Source organism: Bos indicus, chromosome X (genome assembly GCF_029378745.1).
Source record: "Bos indicus isolate NIAB-ARS_2022 breed Sahiwal x Tharparkar chromosome X, NIAB-ARS_B.indTharparkar_mat_pri_1.0, whole genome shotgun sequence".
In the NCBI taxonomy this organism is placed as follows: domain Eukaryota; kingdom Metazoa; phylum Chordata; class Mammalia; order Artiodactyla; family Bovidae; genus Bos; species Bos indicus.
In genome coordinates this window covers 43,891,128-43,904,045 of record NC_091789.1, presented here as the reverse complement: position 1 = coordinate 43,904,045, position 12,918 = coordinate 43,891,128, and positions in this window count along the sequence as shown.

Below are 12,918 nucleotides of genomic sequence, written 5' to 3'. Positions count from 1 at the left end.
CACAAAAATAATAATAATAATATGTATATATGAAATTTGCTTTAAAAATAAGGTCTTTTTTTGCAAGCAAATAGTAGGTTATAAGAGTGAAAATTAAAGGAGTAATAAATAACTGAAAAATTAAAAAAATAAAAATTGCAAAATGATAATAGTAAAATATATCTTGGAATTTCTCTGGAGCTGTTGAGTGAGTGCAGTGTGGGGTCAGTTCAGTTTTAGATAGTTCCTTGTTCCAGCTTATACTTCTTCTCAAGGTTTATAGTCCCTTCCAGTGTAGTCAGTGCTAACTACTGGATGTTAATCTTTTGCACTTACCACTTCCAGAGCAGTTCCCTCTTCTTTGTTCATTTTGGCTTCCTCTGTTTGCAAGTCTGTTCAGTGTCTAATTTCCGCCCTGAGACAAGGGTTGAAAGAGGTCACTTATGTAGGCTAACTTCTTCAGTTGTGCTGTGGGGAGGGAGGAGCACTGCAAACAAACATCACTGGTGTTTGTGGGGAGTGCTCGCAGTGTCTAGACCACACTGGGTTTGCCCCCACTCGTGGCATGTGTGCTTTCCCAGTCTACATTGCTCAGGCTCCAGGTTGCTCTGCAGGGGAGCAGTTTAAAGCGGGCCCTGGGTTTCACATACACTTCCCAGGTCTAAGCCACTCAGGTTCACATTCTGGAGTACTCCGCAAAGGCACAGACTCAGTTGGGCCTGCGTTTTGTGCCCTTCCCAGGTCCCAGCAGCTCAGGCGACCATGTGCTTGGTGAACACACTCTCTCAGCTGGGCAGTGCATCTTATCGCCTCCCCAGTCCCAGCCCCTTTGTTTCCTGGGTGTGCCACAAGAGTTCCGTCTCAGGTATGCAGTGTGTCTCCTCTGGGGAGCTGATCTCTGATTGTGACCCCCCTGGCAGATGTCAACTGTCCAGGATCCCAGGAAAACTTCGTTAGTAACTGGGAGCCTGACCACAGTTTGGTGGAGGATGCCATCTCTGGGACCAAGATTGCCCCTAGTCTTCCTGCTCTGGCTGTTGCTCGACTGCCTCTATGCCTCCAGCAGGGTGAGGGGCCAGTCTGCAACTAGCTAGCTCTCCTCTGGTATTCACTCAATCCTTTTTTCTGTGAGTGGGCCAGGCTATGCCTCACAGCTTTATGCAGGAAAGTTCTCTCTCTCTCTCTTTTTCTTTTTTCTCTCTGGATATCCCACAGTTTGGGTTGCTTTCTCATGTTAGCTCCTTCAGATTGTCCTCAGGGCATTCGTGCCCAGTCCCCACCCCATGCATGCAGCCCTCACCTCCCTGTTCAGCTCCCGGTTGCTTTTGGCAGACGTGAGGGTCTGGGCTACCTCTCCACTGGGAGTCATGGCTAGGCGCGTAATCTGTAGTGGTTTTTTTTTTTTTTTTTCTCTTTCTTCCTTCAGGTTATGTTGCCCTCCAAGATTCCAAACTCCCCGCAGACCCACCGGTGAGAGAATTTCCTGGTGTTTGGAAACTTCTCCTCCTTCATGACTTCCTCCCCAGGATGGGTCTCCATCCCTAACTCTTTTGTCTCTCTTTTCATCTTTTATATTTTTCCCTACCTCCTTTCAAAGAGAATGGGCTGCCTTTCTGGTTGCCTGGTGTCCTCTGCGGCGTTCAGAAGTTGTTTTGTGGAATTTGCTCAGCATTCAAATGATCTTTCAATGAATTCGTGGGGGAGAAAATGGTCTCTCTGTCTTATTCCTCCACCATCTTAAGACTGCCCATCTATGTTTGTCTAAGAGATAAATTCATATTTTAAACTGCAATCATTGTGTATATGTGTCTACCCAAATTTCCCCAAGCAATAACATATGTACTCATTATGTTCTGTATATACTGCTAAACATTTGGCCCTGAATGATTTACTAAGATAGATATTTACACTCACTTGCCATATTTCATATTATCCTTCTGAATAGTTTGTCTTCTTGGTGGAATACTCTTTCCAAATTGTTAGAATACTCTTTCCAAATATGCTTTCAAAGAGAATACTAATGTAAACATTCCTAGGCTGTGGATTTCTGAAACCATATTTTATTTCTCTGTTAACATTTAAATAATGATATACTTGGATGTAAAGTCCTAAAGTTAAAGTTTCTTTCCATCAGAACTCTTTTGTGTTCTTGTATCATTGTTTCTATCAAGAACAATAAGAACCTTAGTATGTGATCTCCTCTTTCTATGCAAATGCTCCCCACATTTCCCTTTGATGTTCTTAAATTTCACTAATAAATTATTCCTGCAGATTTTTTTTAAAACTATTATGTTTGGTCTCTATAAGTCTGTTAAGCTAATGACTTTATATCTACCTATAACTTGGGGAAATTCTCAGGCATGATTTTTTTTCTTTGTTTTTATTTTTCCCTATGAAATTGGCTTTATTGTATAGTATTTGTCTTTTTTTAAATTATTATTATTATATGTTTTTAAGAACTTCTTTGTTCCATTTATTTATCCTCTTTTAAGTTTAATATGCATATGTTGATACTTGTACTCTTATTCTTTTATTCCATATACCCTACATTTTCTTTTATATACATTTTTACTTTCCTGTTTCCTGGGAGAGTTCTTAAACCTGATTTTTTAGTTCACTAATTCCTTTTTTGAGGATATCTTTGGTCAGACAGCCAATGTATTCAATGTTGTTTTTTAATTTATTTCTACTTCATTTCCTATAACCTCCTTTATATTTGAGTATTTGTACTATATTTATGAACTATTTTTAAAATGATCTATTATCCATAAGCTTACTCTGGAATAGTTTGTTTAGTTTCTTTCATTTATTTGATTATCTTTTGGTTTCTCAGATATCTTATTATTTTTCTTGTTAGCTCATATATTCTTGCACATAGACACTGCATTGCCTGCTGATATGTATCTCAGAGATGAAGGAAATCCTTGACCCTGAATTTGACCATTTTTTTGAAATGCACTCCATATATTTTCTTCAGGAATATTGTCCCTCAGGAAGCAGTACCATGCCTTGACATCAACCACTGCTTTTTCTAAGGGCTATTTTCTTTGTTTGTTGCCATTTAACTTAAAGCTCAGTGAAGAGAGTGCTCAGAGGCCTAGTTGACCTGAAATTAGTAGTAGTCACCCTCCTTCCAGCTGGGATTGAGCATTGCCCTGATAATATGCAGCCACTTTTGGTTGCTGCTGAGATGACACTGCTGTTTTTCTCCCTCATGTTGGTGACAAGAAAGGAAATGATCCACCCAGGTAAATGTAAAAAAGAAAAAGTGTAAAAATGATGCTTTAGACTAAATGTTTTGGGAGAATTGTCCATCCAAATTCATATGTTAAATTCTAATACCCAACATAATGGTATTAGGAGGTAAGTCCTGTGGGACATGATTAGGTCATGAGGACTGAGTCTTCATGAATGACACTAGTACTTCTAATGGGATTTGTGTTCTTATAGAAGAGACTCTAAGGAGCTCACTCACCCTTCTGCCCAGTGAGGACACAGTGAGAAGATGACCACCTATTAACCAGGAAGTGGGGTCTCAAAATAGGAGAAGGCAATGGCACCCCACTCCAGTACTCTTGCCTGGAAAATCCCATGGATGGAGGAGCCTCTTAGGCTGCAGTCCATGGGGTTGCCGAGGGTTGGACACGACTGAGCGACTTCACTTTCACTTTTCACTTTCATTCATTGGAGAAGGAAATGGCAAACCACTCCAGTGTTCTTGCCTGGAGAATCCCAGGGACGGAGGAGCCTGATGAGCTGCCATCTATGGGGTCACACAGAGTCGGACACGACTGAAGTGACTTAGCAACAGCAGCAGGGGTCTCAAACTAAATCTGTCATCACCTTGATCTTAGGCTTCCCAAGTTCCAGAACTATAAAAAATTAATTTCTGTTGTTTTTAAGCCACCCAGGGTATAGCATTCTCTTATAGCAGCCTGAATGGAAAAAAAAAAAAAAAGAATGTCAGTCACTCAGTTATATTGAACTCTTTGTGACACCATGGAGGAGCCTGCTAGGCTCCTCTGTTCATGGAATTCTCCTGGCAAGGATACTGAAGTGGGTTGCCACTCCCTTCTCCAGAGGATCTTCCTGACCCAGGGATCAAACCCAAGTCTCCTGCATTGCAGGTAGATTCTTTAGTATCTGAGTCACCAGGGAAGCTCTGAATGGACTGAGACAAACAAGAAGCTTTTTCTGACTTATCCCCTGACCATAGTAGATAAGTGGTCTTCTTCTTTGGAAACAGTTTCTTTCTCCTCTCACATTGGGTCCCAACCAGATTTTGAATCTCCGGGTGTTTCTCATTTTTATATATAGATCCTGGGATCCATCAAATTCTCTCTCATTTTTGTCACCTCAACATGAATTTGGGTTCAATGCAGTGAGTTATTAGCTTCTGTTAATTCATTCTCTCATCAGAAACAAGGCAGTTGCAATATTTTTTTTTCATTTATTTGTTGAAAAGATATAATTCTTTCAAGGTTTTTTGAATTAAGTTACAGAGAAATGTCCTACAATCCATTTTTTTAAAGTATGCTGCTGCTGCTAAGTTGCTTCAGTTGTGCCCAACTCTGTGTGACCCCATAGATGGCAGCCCACCAGGCTTCCCCTTCCCTGGGACTCTCTAGGCAAGAATAGATCAATGGAAAAATAAATCATGCAGCAACATATCTGCTTTAAGTTATAAAAAAATAGAATATGTTAATCATCATATCAATTACACAAAGGCTATGAAAATGGATACTTATAAATTGGAATAAGTAAAGTGTTCACTTTATTCCATTTCCTTCCCTCATGGCTCAGTTAGTAAAGAATCTACCTGCAATGCAGGAGACCCAGGGTCGATTCCTGGGTTGGGAAGATTACTCTGGAGAAGGAAATGGAAACGAACTCCAGTATTCTTGCCTGAAGAATCACATGCACAGAGGAGCCTGGCAGTCTACAGTCCATGGGGTCACAAGAGTCAGACATGACTTAGTGACTAAATGATCACCACCACTTTAAAGAACAGTGTACAAATAGACTAAATAGCTTAGTTCAAATTTTAGACTCATCATACTCATGGAAAAAGACAAGGATATCTCATCTTACTTTCTTCTTTATTTATCCATTTCAGAGCCTAACTTTATTATTACTTTGAAAGTGTATGTGTATGCATTTTGGCTTTTTCCTCAACAGAAAATTATAGTGACATTCCATAGTTTGCATGTCTGAAGTTCTTTGCTTGTATTACTTTTCACTGTCAGTGAAAAGCATGATAAGAAATATCATAAATAAATAGGTGATATATGTATATATTACCATTTAGCTTTGTTTTACAAATTAAAAATAAAATATTTAAAGGGGTTATTTAAAGCTGAGTATCATTAGATACAGTGAACACACCAAAAGTCAGTTTTTATATGTTTTAAATGTATATGGAATCCATACTCCTTTTCTGTTCCTATTTTATTGAGCCACTGAAGGTTTTATGGTAAGAAAAATTCATGGTTTGGGGGAATATAAGCATAATCATGCCTATTTAATTCCACATAGCTTGGAAACTCTTTGTAATAATAAAAATGCCTCCCTGGGACCTACACTATTGATTTAAATCAATCACACTATATTATACTTCAGTGGTTGCAACACTTGGAAGTCTGGATCTAGTAGTAATATAAATCTCTTTTTTCCAGATATTTGTGATAATTTTATGAAAATTGTGCACTGAAGGCTACAATACAAAAAATACAATTTTATCATAGACATCCTTCAACAGAATTTTCAAAATTCAAGTTTTTAGAGCAAGAAAATTATTATCTTAAAGTGAGTTAATAATGATATTTTAACTGATTTATCTATGAAGGGGAATTATTAGTAATTGTATAGATTAGAATTTGCATTATTACTTTACTTTATTGACTTCTTTCTGATTTCAGTGTAACCAGGTTGAAGATTTATTAGTGAAATAGAGCCTATTTCATGTGGATGTTTTATGACTAGAAAATACGAAGTGTTTCAGGATGAATGTCCATTGTAAATATTACTTTAACAACTGCTGTCTTTTAAAATTATACATCCCCAGCTTCTAGTTCAAGATGGTGAAGTAGAAGGATGTGTTCTTATCTCCTCCTGCAAAAGCACCAAAATTGCAACTAGCTGTTGAACAACAATCAACAGGAGGACACTGCAATCCACCAAAAAAAGACACTCCATATCCAAAGACAAAGAAGAAGCTGCAGCAAGATGATAAGAAGGACACAATCACGAAAAAATCAAATTCCATACCCACTGGGTGGATGACCCACAAACTGGAGAATAATAATACCAAAAACGTTCTCTCACTGTTATGAAGGTTCTGAACCCCACGTCAGGGTTCCCAGCCTGGGGATCCAACAAAGGAACTGGGACTCCCCAGGGAATCTTGCGTTGAAGGCCAACAGGATTTGATTACAAAACTTCCACAGGGCTGGGAGAAACAGAGACTCCAGTCTTGGAGGGCGCAAACAAACTATTGGGTACACCAAGACCCATAGAAGACTGAGTCAAAACTACCTGCTAGTTTTGGAGAGCCTCCTGTGGAGGCGTGGGTTAGCAGGGGCTTACCGAGGGATGTGGGCACTGGCAGCAGCATTTTGGGAATGTCCCCTTTGGTATAAATCTTCTTGGAGCTGGCTGTTAATCCAACTATAGAGGCTACAGACCCAAGTGCTGGGTCACCTGATGACAAAAACCTACCAGGGAGGATTCACAACCCCACCCATCAGCAAATAATCAGAGAAAAGCTTTACTGAGCAAGGCCCTGCCAACCAGAGCAAGACCCAGGTTTTCCCACTGCCAGTCCTTCCCATCAGGAAGCTTGCACAAGCCTCTTAGCCTCCTCCATCAGAGGACAGACAGAAGAAGCAAGAACCACAGTCCCATGGCAGCTAGAAGAAAAACCACATTACAGAAAGTTAATCAGGATGAAAAAGCAGAAAGTTATGTTGCAGATGAAGGGACAAGATAAAGCCCCAGAAAAACAACTAAATTAAGTGGAGATAGGCCACCTTCCAGAAAAAAGAACTTTGAATAATAATAGTGAAGATGATCCCGGATCTTGGGAAAACAATGGAGAAGATGCAAGAAATGTTTCCCAAACACCTAGCAGAACTAAAGAACAAACAAACAGAGATAATACATTAGAAGTAATCAATAGCAGAATAACTGAGGCAGAGGAATGGATAAATGACCTGGAGGACACAATTATGGAAATCACTGCCACAGAACAGAATATAGGGGGAAAAAAAAAAACAAGGAAAAGAAATGAAGACAGCCTAAGAGACCTCTGGGACAATATTAAATGCATTAACATTTGCATTATAGGGGTCCCAGAAGGAGAAGAGAGAGAGAAAGGACATGAGAAAATATTTGAAAAGATAATAGCTGAAAACTTCCATATCATGGGAAAGTAAATAGTCAACCAAGTACAGGAAGCACAAAGAGTACCAGGAAGGATAAACCCAAGGAGCAACACATGGTAATCAAACTGACAAAAATTAAAGACAGAGATAAATTATTAAAAGCAACAAGGGAAAAACGACAAATAACATACAAGGGAACTCTCCAGGCTGTCAGCTGATTTCTCAACAGAAACTGTACAAGTCAGAAGGGAATGGTATGACTTATTTAAAGTGATGAAAGGGAAGAACTTACAACTAAGAGTACTCAACCCAGCAAGGCTCTCCTTCAGATGTGATGGAGAAATCTAAAGCTTTATAGACAAGCAAAAGTTAAGAGAATTTAGCACCACCAAATCATCTTTACAAGAAATGCTAAAGGAACTTTTCTAGGCAGGAAACATAAGAGAAGAAAAAGACTTACAGAAAATAAATCCCAAGCAATGAAGAAAACAGCAATAGGATCATACATATTGATAATTAGCTTAAATGTAAGTGGATTAAATACACCAACCAAAAGACAGACTGGATGGGTAGATGAAAAGATGTGCATGAATGCACTTCCACTTACCACATCACTCTGCTCGACCTCCCCCAAAATATACGTATTTATTTTATATTATGAGGTTAATCATGGTCGCATTATGGCTTGCAATTGTAATTATCTTTTTGTGTGGCTATTGATTGTCAAAACGGATAAACATCTTTTATTATTGTGATTGGTAGTAGTGATTTAGTCGCTAAGTTGTGTCTGATTCTTGTGACCCCATGGACTGTAGCCTGCCAGGCTCCTCTGTCCATGGGATTCTTCAGGCATGAATACTGGAATTGGTTGCCATTTACCTCTCCAAAGGATCTTCCAGGATCTTCCAGGAATTGAACTCTGGTCTCCAAAGAATTGCAGGCAGATTCTTTACCATCTGAGCTATGAGGGAAACTATTGTGATTATGTAACTATTATTCACTTAATATTTTGTATCATGATTGGTCAACAAAAAAAATGATAGAATTCTATAACACCAAAACTACCATTGAATAGAAAAACCTGTAATCACTTTTCAAAATCCAGATGCATATCAGAATTATATTGAATTTTCTCTGAAAAATACAAATGCCTAGGTATTGCTTTTTTTCCTCCAGAGCTCCAGATATGTTTCTAATGAGCAGTCATATTTACAAACAACTGGACTATATGATGATCTTTTCCTTTTATCTGGTTTTTTTTTTTCACTTTTTTAACTTCATATTCAGTGCTTCCATTTCATTCAGATTATGTGTTCCAATTTCTGCATCTCTTCCTTATCTTTTTTGATGTTCTTTCTCAAGCTTTTATCAAATGTAGTAGAAAAGCTTTAGTGTATATATATTAGAAAACTTATGAATTTTTGCCTTAATAAAAAAAATGTATGGCATTTTGATTCCACTAGTTTGACTTAGTATGATTAAAAATGATTGATTCTTAATTTAAAAAATAAATATGAAACAAGCAATAAAGTTTTCCTGTATAGAGCAGGGAACAATAGCCAACATTTTGTAATAACATAAAATGGCAACAAAATTTCCAAAATAATGTATGTGTATGTGTATAACTAAATCACCTTGCTGTGCACCTGAAACATTCTAAGTCAACTATACTTCAATAAAATATAAATATTAAGAACAAAATATGCATTCCCAAATCTTGTCATGAAGCAACAAAAATACACAGACCATTCTAAATTGAGAAACATCCTGTAAAGTAATTGGCTTAGAATCTTCAAAAATATTATCATGAAAGACTTAAAAATAGAGGCAGAATAACTAGCTATATAGATGGGGAAACAGTGGAAACAGTGTCAGACTTTATTTTTGGGGGCTCCAAAATCACTGCAGATGGTGACTGCAGCCATGAAATTAAAAGACTCTTACTCCTTGGAAGGAAAGTTATGAGCAACCTACATAGCATATTGAAAAGCAGAGACATTACTTTGCCAACAAAGGTCCGTCTAGTCAAGGCTATGGTTTTTCCAGTGGTCATGTATGGATGTGAGAGTTGGACTGTGAAGAAAGCTGAGCACTGAAGAATTGATGCCTTTTTTTTTTTTTTAATTTTACATAATTGTATTAGTTTTGCCAAATATCAAAATGAATCCGCCACAGGTATGAACTGTGGTGTTGGAAAAGACTCTTGAGAGTCCCTTGGACTGCAAGGAGATCCAACCAATCCATTCTGACGGAGATCAGCCCTGGGATTTCTTTGGAAGGAGTGATGCTAAAGCGAAAACTCCAGTATTTTGGCTACCTCATGCAAATAGTTGACTCATTGGAAAAGACTCTGATGCTGGGAGGGATTGGGGGCAGGAGGAGCAGGGGACGACAGAGGATGAGATATCTGGATGGCATCACTGACTCGATGGACGTGTGAGTGAACTCCAGGAGTTGGTGATGGACAGGGAGGCCTGGCGTGCTGCGATTCATGGGGTCGCAAAGAGTTGGACACGACTGAACGACTGAACTGAAGTGAACTGAACTAGCAGTATTGGTTATAAATAGACATAATTAAGTGTATTGTCAAATTATTTTTGATTCCTAAATTAAAAATAAAATAAAAAGGGAAACCTTGTACACTTTTGTTGGGAATGTAAATCAGTGGAGCCACTGTGCAAATAAGTATGGAGGTTTCTCAAAAAACTAAAAATAAAACTACCATATGACCCAGCTACTCCAATATCAAATATATATATATAGATAAATAGATAGATATTAATTTGAAAAGATACATGCACCCCCATGTTCATAGCAGCATTATTTACAATTGCCAAGAAATGGAAGCAATATTAAGTATCCATCAACACATGAATGGATAAAGATGTGGTGTGTACATACACACATACACACACAAATTGGACTATTACTCAGCTCTAAAAATAAAAGAAATTTTGGCATTTGAAACTACATGTATGGGTTTTAAAAATATTTTCAACACTTTAATTATAATAAAATGTACAAATATAGTTATATATATTTAAAGTATACAGCACAATAAGTTAATATACATATGCATTGTGGAATGGTTCCCATGATCAAGATAAATAAGACATCCATCACCTCATGTAGTTCAATTTTTAAGGAAATAAGGATACTTAAGAGGAACTGTCAAAAAATTTCAGGTATACAATATTATATTATTTAACTACATTTATCATGTTTTCCGGGCTTCCCTGGTGGCACAGAGGGGAGAGAAATCACCTGCAATGTGGGAGACCTGGGTTCAATCCCTGAGTTGGCAAGATCCACCTGGAGGAGGGAATGGTGACCCACTCCAGTATTCTGGAGATTCTGGATTCTCTGGAGATTCTGGAGAATCTCCATGGACAGAGGAGCCTGGCGGGCTACAGTCCATGGGGTTACAGAGAGTTAGACACGACTGAGTGACTAAGCACAGCGCCATGTTGGACATTAGATCTTCAGAACTTATTTAAATGTAACTGTACCCTTAGACATATATAGAGCCATTTCCCCCTCTCTCCAGTCCCAAGCAACAACCATTCTATTTTTTTTTTCAGTCTTCATTCTTAAAAAATTCTTTTTAAAGAATTTATTTATTTTCAATTGAAGGAAAATAGCAAGAAGAGATAAGAAAGCCTTGCTCAGCAATCAATGCAAAGAAATAGAGGAAAACAACACAATGGGAAAGACTAGAGATCTCTTCAAGATAATTAGAGATACCAAGGGAACATTTCATGCAAACATGGGCTCGATAAAGGACAGAAATGGTATGGACCTGACAGAAGAAGAGGATATTAAGAAGAGGTGGCAAGAATACACAGAATTGTAAAAAAAAAGATCTTCCTGACCCAGATAATCACGATGGTGTGATCACTCACCTAGAGCCAGATATCCTGGAATGTGAAGTCACATTGGCCTTAGAAAGCATTTCTACGAACAAGCTAGTGGAGGTGATGGAATTCCAGTTGAGCTATTTCAAATCCTGAAAGATGATGCTGTGAAAGTGCTGCACTCAATATGCCAGCAAATTTGGAAAACTCAGCAGTGGCCACAGGACTGGAAAAGGTCAGTTTTCATTCCAATCCCAAATAAAGGCAATGCCAAAGAATGCTCAAACTACCATACAACTGCACTCATCTAACACGCTAGTAAAGTAATGCTCAAAATTCTCCAAGCCAGGATTCAGCAATACATGAACCGTGAATTTCCAGATGTTCAAGCTGGTTTTAGAAAAGGCAGAGGAACCAGAGATCAAATTGCCAACATCCAGTGGATCATCCAAAAAGCAAGAGAGTTCCGGAAATACATCTATTTCTGCTTTACTGACTATGCCAAAGCCTTTGACTGTGTGGATCACAAAAAACTGTGGAAAATTCTGAAAAAGATGGGAATACCAGACCACCTGACCTGCCTCTTGAGAAATTTGTATGCAGGTCAGGAAGCAACAGTTAGAACTGGACATGGAACAACAGACTGGTTCCAAATAGGACAAGGAGTATGTCAAGGCTGTATATTGTCACCCTACTTATTTACCTTATATGCAGAGTACATCATGAGACATGCTGGGCTGGAAGAAGCACAAGCTGGAATCAAGATTGCTGGGAGAAATATCAATAACCTCAGATATGCAGATGAAACCACCCTTATGGCAGAAAGTGAAGAGGAACTAAAAAGCCTCTTGAAGAAGGTGAAAGAGGAGAGTGAAAAAAATTGGCTTAAAACTCAACATTCAGAAAACGAAGATCATGGCATCTGGTCCCATCACTTCATGGGAAATAGATGGGGGAACAGTGGAAACAGTGTCAGACTTTATTTTTGGGGCTCCAAAATCACTGCAGATGGTGACTGCAGCCATGAAATTAAAAGACTCTTGCTCCTTGGAAGGAAAGTTATGACCAATCTAGATAGCATATTGAAAAACAGAGACATTACTTTGCCAACAAAGGTCCATCTAGTCAAGGCTATGGTTTTTCCAGTGGTCATGTATGGATGTGAGAGTAGGACTGTGAAGAAAGCTGACCACTGAAGAATTGATGCTTTTGAACTGTGGTGTTGGAGAAGACTCTTGAGAGTCCCTTGGACTGCAAGGAGATCCAACCAGTCCATTCTGAAGGAGATCAGCCCTGGGATTTCTTTGGAAGGAATGATGCTAAAGCTGAAACTCCAGTACTTTGGCCACCTCATGCAAAGAGTTGACTCATTGGAAAAGACTCTGATGCTGAGACGGATTGGGGCAGCAGGAGAAGGGATGACAGACGATGAGATGGCTGGATGTCATCATTAACTCAATGGATGTGAGTCTGAGTGATCTCTGGGAGTTGGTGATGGACAGGGAGGCCTGGTGTGCTGCTATTCATGGGGTCGCAAAGAGTCGGACAGGACTGAGCGACTGAACTGAACTGAACTACTTTACAGAATTTTGTTGTTTTCTGTCAAACCTCAACATAAATCAGACATAGGTACATATATCGCCTCCCTTTTGAACCTCCCTCACATCTCCCTCCTCATTCCACTCCTCTAGGCTGATACACAA